The sequence below is a fragment of the Pipistrellus hanaki genome, assembly GCF_964339955.1.
Source record: "Pipistrellus hanaki genome assembly, chromosome: 1".
Taxonomy (NCBI): domain Eukaryota; kingdom Metazoa; phylum Chordata; class Mammalia; order Chiroptera; family Vespertilionidae; genus Pipistrellus; species Pipistrellus hanaki.
The window spans coordinates 23,220,548-23,235,682 of NC_140503.1; the positions used below are offsets into that span (position 1 = coordinate 23,220,548).

Consider the following 15,135-nt stretch of genomic DNA (forward strand, 5'->3'; position numbering starts at 1 on the left):
TCAGCTAGCTAACCTTGTTAATAGTTACAATGGAAGAAGTCAATATTTGCTTTTAATTTAAAACTGAATCTTGCCTAGATTTTAAACCAATATTAAAAAAATGTACCAGTTCTTACATCATTGATCTGCCAGAGGTGCCCACTGGGGCCAACCTAATCCATAGAGGTGAAGGGTGAGCAATGCCAGCATGGTCAGGAATGGCCCACGTTGGTAATAAAACTCTAGTGTCCTTTTGGCTGCTCCCAAAAACAATTTATTTCCTTCCTTCCTTTCTCCCTTCAGCAAAGTACACTCAACAGTAAACATATTCTTGTAGGAATCATCCCTTAGTCATACCATATCCCCTAGTCCTTTGACCACCTCCCTTGGCATCTCTAAGTATGGAGTCATCTCTAGTCAAGTGTCCCAAACAGCATCCAAATCTTCTGCTTTTTAATGTTAGTCTTAAATAAGTCAACCATAGTGAGAAAAAGAAAGATGTTTTTAAAGTCTTATATTCCCTTGAAGATTTAGGGCTATTGAGATGAGGAAGGCATAGGCCCTAATCTTCACTGGATTAGAATCCTGAACCATACAGGGGCATTTGCTCCATCTCCAGGGAAATCCCTGTCCCCAGGCTCCCTCCTTGAACTTCTACTTTCCTGACCTCCCTCAGCACCTCTAAGTTGGTCAAATCTTCTTTTTAAAAAAATATATTTCTATTAATTTCAGAGAGAAAGGGAGAGAGAGATGAAAACATCAATGATAAGAGAGAATCATTGATTGTCTGCCTCCTGCACGCCCCCTACTTCAGATTGAGCCACAATGCAGGCATGTGCCATGACTGGGAATTGAACCATGACCTCCTGGTTCATGGGTCAACACTCAACCACTGAGCAATGCTGACTGGGCTCAACCTTTAAGTGGTCAAATCTTTAACAGTGGCCAAAGCTTCTTATTTCACCATAGAGATGAAAAGCTTCAAGTGCAATGACTTTGGCAGGAGATGTAGAAGTGAACAAACTATATGCATTTAAATGGAGATAAAAGTGTGGTATCAGAGCCTTTATTGATGTGGCTGAGGCAAAAAAGAGTCAAAGGGCACCGCCTTCCAAGGACGGTGAGAGCAGGGCATGGGGAAGGCAGAGACTGGGAAAGGAGGGCTGGGAGCTGGAAACAAGCATCTGATTCACAGCTCAGCCTCAGGCCAGCTCTATCAGGTAGGTGTCAGTGATTAAAGCGGAGTCTCACCAGCCTCCAATTTCCTAACTATTTTAAGAAAGCAGCAATCAATGTTGAGAAAAGGCTAGATTCTCTCTCATTAGAAAAATCAAAGAATTTTACACAAAGCAACAGCCATTTAGAATTTCCTAATTGTAAAAAAAGAACCAATTAATTAAATCACTTTAGAGAATCAAATTACTGAAATGTGCATCAGCTGAAAGTACGGGTTCAGAAATGACTGTTTTTAGAAGGCACATATTGGGGGCCTGAGATGGTGAAGACTTTAGGCTTTGAGGACCACTATGGCTCTATGACAGCCACAGGCAACCTGTAAACAAATGGGTATGGCTAAGCCTCCATAAAACGTTATAAAAAGTTTGCAGGCCAGCCAAAACCGGTTTGGCTCAGTGGTAGAGCGTCGGTCTGTGGACTAAAAGGTCCCAGGTTCGATTCTGGTCAAGGGTATGTACATTGGTTGCGGGCACATCCCCGGTGGGGGGAGGGGTGCAAGAGGCAGCTGGTCGATGTTTCTCTCTCATGGACGTTTCTAGCTCTCTATCTCTCTCCCTTCCTCTCTGTAAAAAATCAATAAGATATATTAAAAAAAAAAAAAGTTTGCAGGCCAGAGCTGCATAATTTGCAGACCTGTAGCTTACACCATGTTAAACAGAAGATACACCGTTTCACCTCTCCGACCTTGTACTTCATAACATTTTACAAAGGATCAGGTTCTAGAGTTAGCAAAACAATAGTCAGAATTACCTCTCAGAAAAAATTTAAAACACTAATTCAAAAAGACTTATGCATCCCTATGTTCACTGCAGCTTTACTTACAATAGCCAAGATATGGAACCAACCTGAGTGTCTAACTACAACAATTGGATAAAGAAGATGTGGTACATATATACCATATGAAATATTACTTGGCTATAAAAAAGAATGAAATCTAATCATTTATGACAACATGGATGGACCTATAAGGCATTATGCCAAGTGAAATAAATCAGATAGAGAAAGACAGATGCTATATGATTTCACTTGTATGTGGAAGCTAAAAACAAAATAAATGAACAAACATAATGGAGACAATTCATAGATGAAGAGAACAAACTGATCATTACCAGACAGGAGGGTTTTTGTGGGGGCTGGGTGAAAAGGTAAAGGCATTAAGAAGTACAAGTTGGCAATTACAAAATAGTCACAGATATGTAAAGTACAGCATAGGAAACATAGTCAATAATATTTTAAGAGCTATGTATGGTGCCAGGTGGGCACTAGACTTCTTGGGGTAATCAGTGCCTAAGTTATATAAATGTCTAATCACTATGCTGTATACCTGAAACTAATATAATACTGAATGTCAATTATCATTGAAGAATTAAAACAATTTAAACAAAGAAACTGTCTCAAGAGGTGGGAGTGATCAAGTCCATTAAGAGAGAGAGAGAGAGAGAGAGAGAGAGAGAGATTGAAAGAGAGAGAGAGAGAGAGAGAGAGAGAGAGAGAGAGAGAGAGAGAGAATTACCTCTTAGATTCTAGAATTGCCTGTGGGAATAGCCACCTGTTGAAGGAAAAACATATGTCTCCCACACCAAGTTCCTTCTAGTAAGAAATTCACTCTGACAACCAAAGAACCCAGGCCCCTGGAATTCTCTCTCCTGCCAATAGCTTCTCATAGCTTAAGTGAAAATGTGGAAGGGAGTCAGTATATACAACCATCTTGAATAATGCATAGACTCCTTTCAAAGAGAAAATCCCCTGGACCTTCAGCATTGTTGTAGATTACTTTATTGCAAGGCTGCTTAACTATGCATAAAACTAACACAAGTCCATGCAAAGTGCTTCTGCTTATAGCTCTTTTACAATTGTGAAACCAAAATAAATGTAAAAAGTAAATACAAAACTAGCAAGAGTCAACTCATTCAAACAATACAGTAGACCAGTGGTTGGCAAACTCATTAATCAATAGAGCCAAATATCAACAGTACAACGACTAAAATTTCTTTTGAGAGCCAAATTTTTTAAACTTAAACTTCTTCTAATGCCACTTCTTCAATATAGACTCTCCCAGGACGTGGTGTTTTGTGGAAGAGCCACACTCAAGGGGCCACAAAGCCGCAGTTTGCCGACCACTGCAGTAGATGCTGCTGCTCTGCTGTGATTAAATCTGTTTGCAGTGTAAACATGTCCCAGCCACAGCTCCAGACTATGGTAAAACATCATTATGTCACCACAGGGCCCTATTAGTGCACACACATCATTTACAAATCAATTCTTCTTCTTTCTGCCCCCCACTGGCCAGGATAGTGTCATGCCACTCAGAGAAACAAACAAAATCCCTGCAACTCAGCAGAGATGATTAGAATAAGTACATATTCACTGTTTTCAAATGGAATGCAAACTCCCACATACACACCCATACCTCTTCAGAATGTACCACCTTATGCTTCTGCAATGGCTTCTGTCCTCCTCCAAACCTCTCTAGGATTTATTATTTTCACCACCCAGGTGACACTGGCATTAACTTTATTCTTTCCTCCACTTTGACCACTGGCTCCTTCAGACCAGAGATCCAGGCAGGGATCTGGCTAGAACCTGGGCTTCTCCTCTGGAAGCCCAGGTTCTAGCCAGAGTTACAAATGCACAGTGAGAAAGCCACTGATCTTCTCTTAGCCTCTGTTTCCCCATCTGCAAATTCGGGGGTTGAATTCCAAGGCCCTTCCTTTTCTTACAGTCTCTGTTGCTATGAGCTAAGAGAGAGGGAGAGGAACCAAAGTGTGTAGTGTTCTTATTCAGTTGTACACAGAGACCAGCGAAATCCGTTACTCATAGGAGGAGCCTCCGAATACACACTCAGTTGAAGAGAAACATCAGTGTAAGAGAATTAAAGCAGACCCTAGTAGACCCAATTAGTCCACTGTCCTTATTTTGTAAATTAATTTATTTGAATGCCAGCTCTGGCTGGGCTTATATAAGATGTAAGAGGTACATTAGCAAATACTAGAAAGTATGTGCTCTTATGAAGCCTAGATTACAGTGAGAGCGGCTAAGTCAGCAAACAAATATAATAACAAAAATATATATACAACAAGTCCTCACTTGAAGTCAATAAGTCTTGTGACTTTAAGCAAATGATATATAATAAAATCAATTTTAGCATAGGCTAATTGATATAAACAAAAGTTAAGTTCCTACTGAATCTCATCAACGTTATAACGAAATAATATTGAATAAAACAATGTTATTCAAGGACCTTCTGTATGTATGTGTGTGTGTGTGTGTGTGCATGTTTGTGTGCACACCACACTAACCTTACTAATAAAAGTCTAGGTGGTCCTCATACCATCACATATGATGCCCTTATGCCATCACAAGATTGCTGCATGCACAGCAGAGGTGGGGTTCCCTCGGCCCCACACTTAATTTTAATTTAAAAAATACTATCAAAGTCTTTCTCCAGCCCAGATGCTGCCCTTTGTACTCTTAGTTTCCACAGTTCTGCTGAGCCCTTTCTTCTTGCATTTGCAACGTGTTTTGGTTGTGTGTCTAGGGAAGAATGGGGAACCTTGGAGATGCAAGACTCCCACCAAGACAGATACTGCAATGAAGTCTCAGACAGGCACTGACACAGGTATTTGAATAAAATATAAGATAATGTTTGGCATATAGAGGGATAGAAAGGGGGATTCTAAACATTCCTTCCACTTAAACCCTTTCTTGAACTCTCATATGGCTCCAACAGGAGGTCAGAATGTACTCCATGAATTAGAGTGACTTGGAGAATTTAGATTTCAAAAGCATTGACCAAATTCAGGTTGGAGTTTCTCTCCAACACTTACTGTTAAGCTGCTACCTCGGCCTGGGGAAACTTTCATTTCATGTTAGCAAAGCACATCTTAAAGGACAGAAGCCCAAGGTGGGAGAGGCAGAACCCATGTCATGGTTCCAAAACAGAAAATCAAACTTTGATGTGCCCTTGACAAATGAATGGAAATCAAAGCCCAAGTATTTGAAGAGGAACATTGCTATGGCATTTTTGCAAAAACATCATGGCACACATTTCCCCCCTTTCTGCTTTTTCTCCGGAAGATCACTTGCATAGCTATGGGAAGAGAAAACCCAATGTCAAGGATACCCCTTCAGGGTTTCTGGGAGGAGCAGAGGGGACGTCATATAACGGCAGAGTCTCCAGGTTCCCCTTCCTTCAATGCACCCCAGCAACTCTGGGGGTGGCTCAGCTCCTCTACTCCCACCCCACAGTTGGCAGGCAATAGCATTAATCAGCCACCGCCTAATTACCAGCTGACTAATTAGTGAGGAGGGGAGCTCCCAGGCCCCTGCTGTGTCTTAATAATTAATCCATAAACTAGTTAATCTGTCAGCCCCTTCCCTTGATCTCTCAGCAAAAGTCCACAGTGGGTTCTGTCCCTCCACCCTCCCCGTCCCGCCCTAGTTACACACAAGACAAACCCAAGAGCTGTCATTAGTATTTCCACTCTCAACATCCCCATTCCAGCCATCACTTATCAAATGTTCAAGGTCTCTCCTGTCTGTCCTCCCTTTTGTTTTCTCACTATTTCTCCTCTGGTCACACCGCCCCTCCCACCTCATGTCTCTACTACCAAAAGACTCTTCCTTCTAGGTCTCCCAGCATATCACCTCTCAGCCCCCAACCCCAACCTCACTTTTGCTCCCCTAAATATCCATGTGAAACAGTTACATAGAGTATGCCACTCTCCTGCTTAAAAATCTAACCTAAGTCCTCACTGATTGTGAAATTAAGAACACAACCTTGTGTGCGGCATTCAGAGTCTCCTAGGTTCTGTACCTGCTGCACTGCCTTAGAAAATAGGCATTTATTCTTTTTTTTAAAAAAATATTTTTAAATTGATTTTTAGAGAGGGAGGAGGAGAGGGAGAGAGAGAAACTGTTGTGATGGAAACATAGACCGAAACATGTTAGCGGCCTTCTGTATGCCCCCTACTGGGGATTGAGCCCACAACCCAGGCATCTGCCCTGACTTGGAATCTAACCAGCAACCTATTGTCTCTAACAGAACAATGCCTAACCGAGTCACACAGGCCAGACAAGCATTTATTCTTACCTTAGCCACATCAAATGGGCCAATACAAAAGGCTCAGTGCTGGTGCACTGTCTATGGGGAAAGGGTGTGGACTTGTGTTAGAGGGATTGTTACTAATGGAGTATTTCCAAGACCTGCCCTTTTACCACATCAGTTCAGGCAGAAGTGCAAACAGCAGCCAAGGACTTCCACTGTGGCCACATGGAATCTGAGACCAATTGTTGGGTCCTTACCCTAATGAATACTTCAGTCTGTGCTTGATTCTATGAAGGTCTATCAAGTAAATAAGACTAACACGAAACAGTATCTCATATTCAAGCCAATTTAACTTGAAGGCAATAAGAGCCAGTTCCAGTTAAGTCCCCCATGGTGCAGAGGGTAAACTAAACCTGAGAGAATGAATGAGAGAAAGAGAATGATATTCTATCATGAGATGCCTTTCATTACCAGGTATTTATTTATCTTATTGCCTTTTATTCACTGTGGCACTTATACCAACACAGCCTCTAAGTACAAAGACAGGCAAATTGTAGGTTTTAAAGAAGCAATAGGAAAAGGAGGTCTAGATATTGCTAAGAAAAGGTTCCTAATCTCTTCGTCTTTTTGCTGGAAAGTGAAAGGGGAATCTCCTCCAGTAACCTTCTCCTAAGAGAGCCAGCTTGGTGGGAGTAGAAAGACAACAAAGCTCAGAGTCATACAAACCAGGAGGAGTTCTTGCTATGCAGCCAGTTCAGTTAGCCTCTCTGAGATGCATTGTCCTCATCTGTATAGCAATGGCCTCCTTTTTCTTCTTACCTCACTCCTTCCTCTGAAGGATTTGTTTGAGACAGCTATAAACAGAGATTATGACACAACCTAATTAATCTACCGGCCAGAGCCACTGTGAAGATGTGAAAGAACTCCACAAAGAGTGAAGGAGGTGGTGTTGCTACACCCACAACCAGAAAAATAACCATGTAAAGTCTCCAGATCCAGACTAGACTTGGGGCGGTGAGCGCACAATAGAGCAAAAACAGATACTGCATTATCAAGTTGTATACCTGAAATTTATAGAATGTCATTTACCAATGTCACTCCGATAATTCTAATAGGAATTTTAAAAATATAGTCTCCAGATCCAGTATCATGAGGTTGCACTGGAAACACGTTAGATAAACACCCATTAATCGTGGATAATTGAGCCACTGTGCTATGAGGGTTATAAACAAACTCAGTCCTGCTCTGATGGAACTTCCAACCAACTGGAAGAGTTAGAGCAGTGGTTCTCAACCTTTCTAATGTCGCGACTCTTTAATACAGTTCCTCATGTTGTGGTGACCCCCAACCATAAATTATTTTCGTTGCTACTTCATAACTGTAATTTTGCTACTGTTATGAATCGTAATGTAAATAAATATCTGTGTTTTCCTATGGCCTTAGGCTCTACAGCAGCGGTTCTCAACCTGTGGGTTGAGGAACTATATTAAAGGGTCGCAGCATTTAGAAAGGTTGAGAACCACTGAGTTAGAGCTTAATAAACAAAATGACCCAATGCCCATCTACTTGCCAAATGCTCTCCAGGAAGGGCGCTCACTCCTGTGAGGACTTAGAGGAGGAGCTTGACTTTGAGAAGGGATGATCAAGTGAGCCCAGGGAGGTATCAGAAAGGGAATAACCAGCAAGGGCTGGGGAGGAAGGAGCACTGTGGGTTTCAGAAAGGAAAGTGGCCACAGAAGTCATGGGAATGGAGTCTGCCACAGGAGGAGGACAGGCACAATGAGGTGTATAGTGGGTGGCATCTCAGAAACACAAATTGTGGGTCAAGAAAGACTCCTTGACAAATACAGATGTCAACCATAGTCTGCCTACTATATCTTAAGAAAATAGTGCATTAAACATTTTTTAAATTGACTACTGACTTTTTGACACTTATTTACATTTTGTACCCTAGCCTCGGCCCTGCTAATCTTAGCGCTCTTGGGGAGCCAAGAAGGGTTTCAAGCAAAAGAGTCACATGATTAGTTCCCACCCCTTCCTCCTTTAAAACATACTGTGAAATTCACTTGGAATAATATTGACGGAGGCAAACCTATTATTACCTGATACCTAGTAGTGGTTTGGAAAATTCACTCCATGGGACAACTTATATTTTTTATTTCAAGGTTTTGCAGAGATTTCAAAAGGACTAAGGTAAAGACTGAACAGCTAGAAAAGAGGCACAGTTGGACATTTCTGCACGTGGATATTGTACCCCACAGTTTGATGGGATCACATCAACAATAATAAATTACATCTCTCATATTCTCAGACCCCACGCCATATCTCCTAAATGCTCCTCCACTTAATTCTAGAACTCTCTGGGTGCTTCCCACACATGTGCACAACACACACCTCATCCAGGAGCCCCACCCAGTGCCCAGGCTCTGGCCCAGTAGAGCCCTTGAGGAATCAGGGTCTGGGGCGCACCCTGGGGACTTTGCCCGGCCCTAGACGTGTCAGAGGGGCTGACCAACTGCTGCAGAGCAGTTACTTGGGGGCTCCTCCCTCTGTCCCAGGCCCTGCGATGCCAGGAGTAGAAACTGTCCTACTATGTGCCAAGCTCCAAGTTCTGAGATGTTGTTTCTCTCTTTCCTCAGTTGACTCATAGAACAAACCATGCTTGAGAGCCACTTTGAATAGTGAAATCCCCAACAAAAAAAGCACAAAAATGCAAAAAAATAAACAAAAAAACCCAAAACTGTGGCACCAAATAGAAAAGAGGACACTTATTCACAGCATGAGAACTGCAACAAGCACTTAGAGGGTCTTGCACTGCTTCCCTGGGAACATGCTCACTGAGCACAGAGGGACTCAACTGCTTCACCAAAGGAGGTTCCACGAGGACTGATGTTGGGCTACATGTAAATTTCAGTGAGCAGTGAGTCTACAAATATGAAACCTGCGAATAAGAAGGATCAAGTGTACAAGGGCGGGGCAAAAATAGGTTTATAGTTGTTCATATGGAAAATAATACAATAATTAATAAATAATAATACAAGGATAAAAACTGGTATGTGTATTCACATCGGTAAACATGTTTTTGCCTCACCCTGTCTTATTATTTTCTCCATTTTACAGATGAGGAATTTCTAAAGAAAGGAAAAGGAAATAGGAAAGAAGGGAGGGGAGGAGGAGAGAAGAGAGAAGAAAGACTTAGGTAATTGCATTGTCATTTAAGACTTTTTTTTCCTCTGAGGGAACAGAAGTGAGTGTTTAAAATAAGGAAGTCCTCCATAATGTTGCATTTATCTTTGACTGAAATTTTAGGCCTGTTCTTTGCTGCCCTGCCCACTGCTAAGGCAGCAAAAAGCTGCTAATCTCTGTGTTATGTGCAGGCACCCAAGTCCACTGCCAACTGTGAAGAAGTTTAATCGAAGGAGCCCAGTCACATTTTTCTGGCATAACTAATAACCACCAGTACTAACAAACCCTCCCCCCCCCCCCCCCCCCGTGTGCCCTGGCTTTTTAGAGTGACAGGGTCAGCACAGCACACTGTAGTCACATGACAGAGGCATCTCCGGAAAATGTCATGTTCCTGTAATTATGCACAGCAGTGTGATTTCCCAGCATACTCAGGACCTACTCAGCAGGACTCTGCAAGACAGTGCTCGTTTACTGAGGATCAATATCCTTTTTAAAAATATATATATATTTTTAATTTATTTCAGAGAGGAAGGAAGAGAGAGAAACACCAGTGATGAGAGAGAATCATTGATTGGCTGCCTCCTGCATGCCCCCTATTGAGGATCAAGCTGCATGTGCCCTTGACCAGAATCAAACCTGGGACCCTTAAGTCTGCAGGCCAATCAGTGTTCTATCCACTGAGCCAAACTGGCTGGATGAGGATTAAAATTCTTTTTTTCTTTATTTTTCTTTTTTTTTAATATATTTTATTGATTTTTTACAGAGAGGAAGGGAGAGACAGAGAGCTAGAAACATCGATGAGAGAGAAACATCGACCAGCTGCCTCTTGCACACCCCCTACTTTACATTGGAAAATGTAAAGTCATTGTTATCAGTTGGAAGGGGGTGTGCAAGAGGCAGTGACTTTACATTGTTATCAGAGACAACTTATGTGCTATTTAAATGACTTTACATGTGCTATTTAAATAAGCTGCCTCTTGCACACCCCCTACTTTACATTGGAAAATGTAAAGTCATTGTTATCAGCTGGAAGGGGGTGTGCAAGAGGCAGTGACTTTACATTGTTATCAGAGACTTTACATTTGCAAGAGGCAGTAACAATGACTTTACATGTGCTATTTAAATAGATGCTGAATACAGGTGTCCCAGCTTGAGTGAGTCGGTGGAAGCGGTTGTGGGATCAGAATTGCAGAAGTGCATGGGAAGAATGTCTGTCTCTGGGGCAACTGAGCTCTGTTCGAGCCCTTGAGAGGCCTGTGCTCAGTCGAGGAAAGGCTGATGTAATGATCATACACGTTCAGGTGGAAGGGCCAGTGACTTTACATTTTCCAATGTAAAGTAGGGGGTGTGCAAGAGGCAGCTTATTTAAATAGCACATGTAAAGTCATTGTTACTGCCTCTTGCAAATGTAAAGTCTCTGATAACAATGTAAAGTCACTGCCTCTTGCACACCCCCTTCCAGCTGCCTCTTGCACACCCCCCTCTCAAGGGCTCGAACAGAGCTCAGTTGCCCCAGAGACAGACATTCTTCCCATGCACTTCTGCAATTCTGATCCCACAACCGCTTCCACCGACTCACTAAAGCTGGGACACCTGTATTCAGCATCTATTTAAATAGCACTCATTGCCATAGTAGCTAGGCACTTGGACAAGTCTGCTATTTTTACAAGAAAATAGAAAAATAATGTAGATGAAAAAATAAAAGTTGGAGCTTTATGGTCAGCCATCATCTTCCTTGTCAAGCAGAGTGGGAGGGTTAGAGTCAGGTCAAACTGTCCCCAATAAAAGGTGTCAGTCATCTGGAATGTTTTTGTTATCCCAGACAGAAAGAAGTCACCTCAGCACACCCCCAGTTGGTCAATTAGAGTCAAGTCCTTGTGAAGTAAGAAATGAAAGGGTAGATGTTGAGCAGAAAACCTCTCTCCTCCCAAAGGAGGCAGACCCAAATTCCTGAGCAGATTAACACATCAAAGCCACTTACAGAAATCTACCTCCTTCAACCAAGGACAATGTGTAGGCTCACATGAGGGTGGTGACATACGAGGCAGTTGTTATGCAAACTCTGGCTGTATTTCATCTGTACTGATGCCCAGCAAAATACACTTAGAAAGAACACAGGGCAAGAGAGCAGGCAGATTTTGTCTGCATTGAGAAGGATTCTTGGTCTCTGGTTCAGCGAGAGAGAAATGGGATCAGGTAGGGATGTCTGCTTTGATCTGTGACAGAGGAAGGGCAGAAGCCTTGACCAGCATTTCCAGTCCAGGCTTTGGAGTCAAAAGCACTGGATTCAAATCACCGACACCCTTACCAACTGCCTAAAGGCCAATCCCCTCTTAGAAACCCTTTCTTTCATTTCGATAAAAGAGAAAATAACTATACTCAGAAAGACTGTTTGGAGCATCAACAACATGATGCTTGGAAAGTGATCGACATCTCAGAAAATTGTGTACAAATGCTCATCTTTATTACTTATAATTACTGAAATTGCTTTCGTGTGGAACATTTATATCTGCCTCACAGTCCACTCCAACTAATTCACATTCTAGATGTTAAACACGTCCTGTTGGTGTTAAACACATGAATAGGATGCTCAAACATCCTACTACTCATTTGTAGTATTGCCATTGATAGTATTAAATATTGATTTAGTGATTGAAATAAATGTGTTATCGAGAGGTCCTGGATATAATCATTAGTGTTATCCAGAGTTTTCTATGAGGGTATTTTAATACGCTTAGACATGCCAAAATGAAGCATGTCATTAACAGAAACACTCAATAGGAATATACATATAAATATGTTTAAGGCAATTTTACATTATTTGTAAAAATTGTCAATTGAAAAATGACAACAGCCAACACAACAATAGCTGTCCAGCATGAGTGAATCAAAATTATACCTATTTTTTTAGTCAGATTGGCAAACATAATTTTGGTGTGCTGCAGAATGTTAGTAATTAGTTTATGGGTGCCATGAGATGAAAAGAAATGTTGAAAATTGCTGCCATAAATGGTTAGGTTTTTGTATATTGATCACTGAGAATATTTATTCAGAGCTGACCCAACACAAGCAAATATATCTTCCAAATGCCTACCATGCCCATTGGTCCCCAGGGCCCACACAGTCACATGGAGGCAGCTCAGATTCATAGAAGGGGGAAAAAATCCCTCATCTAATTGAAGATGTGAGCACACTTGTTTTGATATTTCTTCCTTTTTTCCCTTTGCTTTTAAACTTCTCTGCAATCTCTTTTTCCATTTGCTGCACACCCCCCTCCTTGCTTCCAGGTTTAGTGTATTATTGATGTACTTTAACTACATCGTCCCCTGCTCCCATCTCAGTGTAAATTGACATACTGTACTATTTATGTTCTAAATCAAGACTGTATGTCCTGCCTTGAGGTTCAAGATTCATAATTGTTCTTAGTGAATGACTGATATAAAACCACTAAGAACCAGACAGATATAAAAGTGTATCTGTAACTATGTATTATTAAGATTATTTATAGACCTACACTACAAGTAACAGGCCAGACCTAGAGTCCATTAATCACACATATTATACGAGAGGCTACACTTGGTCTTGGATCCACATAAAGGAGAGATGTATGTTGTGAATGTAAAAAATAGAAGAGAGCTTTGCAGAGATGATTAGGCCACGGTGAACATGACAATGCAATTACCTAAGCCAGGCTTTCTCCATCCCCGCAGAAATGGAGAACTGCCATTGAATACTTTATATCTTGTAGTACTTAGCTTGACCTTCTTTTAAGGTGACACAAAGTAAGTCTACCCTGGCAGATCAAATAGAAGAGAATTTCTGAACCTGTAATTAATAGCATGTGTGAAGGCCAGGAAGAATGTATTTCCAAAATCACAGCCACAAAAGCATTAACCTTTGACCTACATGGTTGCCATCAAATCTAATGGAGAACTTACCATAATACAAATATGATTGAAACCCTAGCGGTGGCTCAGTTGGTTGGAGCATCATCCCATACTCCAAAAATAGTTGTGTGTTTAATTCAGGGCACATACCTAGGCTGACGGTTTGATCTTTAGTCTGGGCAGATTCGGGAGACAACTGATCAATGTTTCTCTCTCCCTCTCTCTAAAATAACCAATAAAAAGCATATCCTTGGGTGAGGATTAAAAACATAATGTGTTTGAAGAAAGTATTAGCTTAAGGTGGGACACAGGAAGTGGATGAGACTACATTTTTCTATCATGCAACCTGAACAAGAGACAGAATGGAAAAAAAATCATCAACGACAACAACATAGGTGATTTACTAAAGTGCTTCAAAACACATGTTGTCAAGTTCTGCTAAACCTTGCCCATTCCAACCTTTACCCTAAACAGGCTCTGGCAGATTTTCCCAGGATGGATTTTCCCTCTTAACATGAGAATATGGCCCCTGACCTTATCCACAGTGAGTATGCTTCCTCGATTTATTTTTCACTTCTTTGAGAACTTCATCCATATTTTCATTTGCTCCCATCTGCACCAAGTTCCCACTCAGCTTTCAGTGTGGATAGATGTTCCTGCCGACAGTTTCCCAGAAAACCCCACCCACCATCTCTTTCTCAGTGAATTAAAAAGCACAGTGGGGCTGGACCACACTCCAGAACCAATCTAGCATTTTAAAGTTCGTTTTTTTTTAATGTAATGGAAAAACAAGCTATACATTCTCTGAAGAAAAACACATTCAGAAAAAAAACCTCAAACCAGATATCGTTAAGGACAGCACACTTTTCATTCTCAATTGTTGGGAAAAGCTGAACTGAACCATCATGCAAAATGAGGAGCAGGAAGCAACAACTCTCAGTAATTTCCTTTCTTTATTTGTGGTAAAATGTTCTGCATAATCTGCGAGTACACACACATTTATTACTGACAATCACTATATTTGTATAATAAAGACAAATTGCTGGGGACTCAGATGAATGGTAATGTGAGCTATTACCATTAGGCTTGTATTAGGCACACAGAGGGCACTCAAATGCCAATGGTTAGAAAATAAAGAACCTTGCCTGGCTGGTGTGGCTCAGAACCAGCAGGTCACCATTCAATTCCAGGTCAGGGCATATGCCTAGAGTGTGTGCTTAATCCCCAGTAGGGGGCATGCAGGAGTCAGCTGATCAATGATTCTCTTTCATCTTCGATGTTTCTATCTCTCTCTTCCTCTCCCTTCCTCTCTGAAATCAATGAAAAAATATTTTTAAAAAAATAAAATAAAGAACCTCAGATTGTTGGTAGAACTATCAGAGAAACAGCTTGCTTGTATTCAAGGTTAGCGAGAACCTGATTATTTTACCATGTTGTCAAGATATTTTCAAGACAACACTCCTCTTCCAAATCTGGTGGAAAGGTCTTCACTCCATACAGTGCAGGTCGGGATACAGTACGTTGTGCTGAAGGAATCAGCTTAGTCCTGCTAAGCCACATTCTATGGCATATGTAGGCCTCCCCAATCAGACACCTGGAGGCTCAGATCCCAGCAGTGTCAATTCAGCTTTTCATCCTTCAAAGGCAGACACATTTAAGTAAAAAGCGATTTGCTCTCTTGCAGAGCTGTGAATGATGGCAAAAATGAGTGTCCTGTCAGCACCTTCTGGTCAGAAAGGCTCTGGCTTTGAACAGCATCTGCACAACGATTACAAGCATCTAGATCAAAACATCAGGTAA

The 15,135-nt window shown here is 41.5% G+C and overlaps 1 protein-coding gene across 12 annotated transcripts in view; it reads right to left on the bottom strand.

Moving 5' to 3' along the window:
• The window catches only part of RGS6 (regulator of G protein signaling 6), a 474,980-nt gene that overhangs the window by 249,714 nt on the left and 210,131 nt on the right, over positions 1–15,135 (bottom strand). The window lies entirely within an intron of this gene.